This window comes from Engystomops pustulosus, chromosome 4 (genome assembly GCF_040894005.1).
Source record: "Engystomops pustulosus chromosome 4, aEngPut4.maternal, whole genome shotgun sequence".
NCBI lineage: Eukaryota > Metazoa > Chordata > Amphibia > Anura > Leptodactylidae > Engystomops > Engystomops pustulosus.
Window position 1 is genome coordinate 217,903,460 of NC_092414.1, and position 4,288 is coordinate 217,907,747.

Genomic DNA, 4,288 nt, shown 5'->3' on the forward strand with positions numbered 1-4,288 from the left:
GGTAGAGCCTGCCTGGTAAGGCAGGAGTTAAAGTCTTTATGTGATGTAATTCCAGCAACCAATCACAGGTGTTATACCTTGTTTCTGTGAGCTGAGATGTAATTGGAGGAGTAGCCACCACCTGACCAGTGGGAGTAACAAAACCCCTGGTCAGGAAACTTCTAGAGAGCAGTCTAATCTAGTTAGACAGGAAGACAGACTCAGAAGAGTCAGTGCAGCCAGCACACCGGACCAGAGCAGGAGAGCTCAGCTCCCTGCCTGAGTGTAGTGAGTTAGACAGTGAGGAAAGGGGTATCATCCTACCTTCAAGGGTGATACCTGAAGCAACCCAGGACAAGCTTAAGCATCCTTCCAGGACATAGCTATCTTCCAGCCTGCTCATTGCATCCAGGCTGATGATCTCTATCCTGTGGCCCCCTCCAACTACATCTCCAGCATTCCACCATCCTGTTAAGGCATGTTGCTACGGTTCCTGTCAGTTCTAATAAAGAACTGTAAGTTGTTTTTGTTCAACGTCTGCCTCCGTCTGGTCCCTGCTACTACGGCTGTCACCATCACAGGCTCCACCCCCTGCACGTGAGGCACGAAGGATGGCAGAGGAGGAGCTGGAGTGTATGCGTCCGGCAATGAAGAGGGTTAATCGGCCATCTTGGATGTCGGCGCAGGCCGCGCCTGAAGCCTGCCAGCAGCGTGCGCCTCATCTGGAGTTCCGGCGCACGTGTCCTGCGACTGGAGGAGAGCACCGCTGAGCATCAGTTAAAGGGGGGGGTAGAGATTTTTTCCGATGCTAGGTTGTTGGCTCAACTCCCAGGGAATAGTGACTGTGTATTAAATGCCCACGTCCCATTCTAGCCATCGCTCATAGCAACGGATATTGCGTAACCCTGCAGACTTCCCTCAGTTAGGCCAGTCATGTCCGCCCAGGATGAAGTTACGGGACTGGAGCAGGTCCCTTCCCCTGGTCCCTCCTCAGGGTACCGGAGCATGTTAAGCCCTCCAGAGAGTCCCTTCAGCCCTGCTACAGCTAGTGTCCCTGTGACCCCCACCATGATGACTATGCCCTACTATCTGGGGGCCCCCTGGTTACCCCTTTATGAGGGAGAATTACACACTCTCCCTGAATTCAGAGACAAGTTGTTAGCCACCTTCACCCTGTTCCCGCTCACAGAGGAACAGAAAGTGGGCATCCTAACCGGGCAGTTGAAAGGACCTGCTCTCCGGGAAGTCAAGTCTTGGCCCCGAGAACAGCGCCAGAATGTGGTCCAAATTCTTGATAGGCTGCGCAACACCTTTGACAAGTGTACTGCCTCAGAGTTGAAGCAGCAATTCTTCGGGAAAAGACAGAAGCTCCAAGAGTCCCTCAGAGACTTTGCCCTCTCCCTACAGGAGACATGGAAGGTCATAACCTGTCTTGATCTCAAAGACGCTGAAACCTCTGACCAAACCCTGAGGGAACAATTCATTAATGAACTAGTTGATAGAAATCAAAGGTGTCAACTAAAGATCATCTCTTCTCAACATGCCAAGGCTTCCTTTCTTGAGTTTAAGGAAATTGCCATTGACATATTAGGGGACCGACCGCCTACTGGACCACAGAAAGAGTCTGAATCCGTGGAAATGGAGGACTCTGCTCTAGCTTGCCATCCATTGCTGCTTCTACTCCTGCGGCTACGGAATTTGCTGGCTTAGCAGGACAGGTCCCTAATCTGGCGGACACCCTGCATAAAATACTCGATCGGTTGACCCAGTTGGAAGTGACTGTCTCCGCTATGAGGAAGAAACCTCCAGAGAACTCTGTGCGGTCAGCTACCCCTCGTGACTCCCCGGCCAAACAGTGCCCAAGGGAAGCAAAGTTGTTAAGCACCTGAAGTCAGAAGGAACCCCGCCAGCGGTGCAGCTACTGCCGTAAGAAGAGGATGAATGTCGTCAGTTAAACGACAAACCCTTGGAGCTAAGGGACGACCCCCAAGGGAAGAACCTCTAAGTCCCCGAGATGCCAACTGGATGCCCAGGTTCGTGGGGACTCGCCCCATGATTCATGTAACCATCAACGGAGTTACCCTACCAGCCTTAATCGATACCTGCTCTCAAGTGACCACCCTCCGGAGTGCTGCCTTCGAGAAATGCCGAGGTGGAGCATCCTCCCAAGGCTTACTTGAACATTATTGCTACGAACGGAAAACCCGTACCCATCCGCGGCTACTGGGAGCCCACACTAACCATTGGAGACACTGAGTTAACCAGAGAGGGCATAGTGGTGACACGAGTGCCCGAAAACGGTAACTTCTCCCTGGTATTGGGTACCAATGTCCTCCGCAACTGCTACCCTGAAGTGCTGAAGGCTCTCCACGACTCCCTGCCAACAGTGCCCAACGGTTCCCGGAAGGTAATTCAGGAGACTATGCAGGTTCTAGCGGTGCAACAGAAGTTTGCTGGCCCTAATGGAGAAATCTGCCGAGCCCGGATCAAAGATCCACAACCTGTCCGCCTTCAACCTAGGACTGAGACGTTAGTATGGTGCCGAGCCTGCATGGGCGTCCAAAGTCAAGACTACCTGGCGATAGTAGAACCTCTACCAGCTGATAAAAACCTACCCATCCTAGCCGCCAGGAGCCTAGTCACTGTATCCCGAGGACAAGTACCCATTCGACTACTAAATGTGGGAGACTCCCCAGTAGATCTGAGAAAATATCAAGCTGTAGCCACTCTCTTCAGAGTCCATCCTGAAGACTTAGTGGAAACCTCTCTGTCTGCCTCCCAACAGTTGGAAGTGAAGCAAAGTGCTGAAGGTGAGCCTGCCGAGCAATCCTGGTGGCTTGAGCTCAATATTGGAGACGACGATTTTACTCCTGCAGACCAAGTACAAGGTGTCCTGGATGTCGTTATGAAGCACCACCAGGCCTTCAGCAAACACCCGCTGGATTTTGGGCAGACTACCCTGATCCAACATACCATCCCTACTGGCTCTCATCCTCCTATCAAAGAGCAATACCGGCCTATACCTCCAGCCCGCTACCAAGAGGTGTAAAAGCTGGTACAAGAGATGAATATAGCCAACGTTATCCGGTAGAGAGTCACAGCCCATGGGCTGCCCCGTTGGTCCTTGTGAAAAAGAAGGATGGAACCCTTTGATTCTGTGTTGACTATAGGAAGATCAACAATATTATCCACAAGGATGCCTATCCGCTGCCTCGAATCGAGGAATCTCTCACAGCCCTAGGGTCAGCTGCCTACTTCTCTACCCTGGATCTGACCAGTGGCTACTGGCAAATGGCCATGGCGCCGGAAGACAGAGAGAAGACGGCTTTCAGCACCCCAATGGGTCTGTTCAAGTTTAACAACATGCCGTTCGGGCTATGCAATGCCCCAGGCACATTTCAACGGCTGATGGAGAAATGTTTGGGTCATCGAAACTTCGAGACCGTCCTGCTATACTTGGACGACATCATCATCTATTCCAAGACTTATGAAGACCACTTCCACCATCTGGCTGAAGTCTTCCAAATCCTGACCCAACATGGGTTGAAGGTCAAGCCATCCAAGTGCCACCTGCTACAACCTAGCGTCAAGTACCTGGGACATGTGGTGAGCGCTCATGGAATTGAGCCAGATCCAGAGAAGATTGCAGCTGTCCAGAACTGGCCTACTCCATCAACCATACGGGACATCAAAAGCTTCCTGGGATTTGCCAGTTATTACAGGCGTTTTATCCCGAAGTTTGCCCAGCTGGCGGCTCCCCTGCAAGAACTCCTAAGGGGCCTGCCAAAAGAGAGCCAACGTTCCCGAGTATCCATTGAGTGGACAGCCGAACGAGAAGCTGCCTTCCAGATGCTCAAACAATGGTTGACTGAGCCTCCGGTGTTGGGATATCCAGACTACAATCTGCCTTTCACCCTATACACCGATGCCAGCAAGCAAGGCTTAGGGGCTTACTATCCCAGCTCCAGAACGGAACTGAAAGGGTTATAGCCTACGCCAGCCGTTCCCTCCGAGAACTGGAGAAAAACTACCAGAACTATAGTTCCTTCAAGTTGGAGTTTCTGGCGTTAGTCTGGGCTGTGACCGAAAAGTTCAAGGACTACCTGGCTGCATCCTTATTCACTGTCTTCACAGACAATAATCCCTTGGCGCATCGGAACACCGCTCGTCTTGGAGCACTGGAACAATGGTGGGCCTCCAGACTTGCCAACTTCAACTTTACCATTAAGTATCGGGCTGGTAAGACGAATGACAACGCCGACGCTCTGTCCCGTCTCCCTGACCAGTGGGAGGGACCCTCCACGGATGC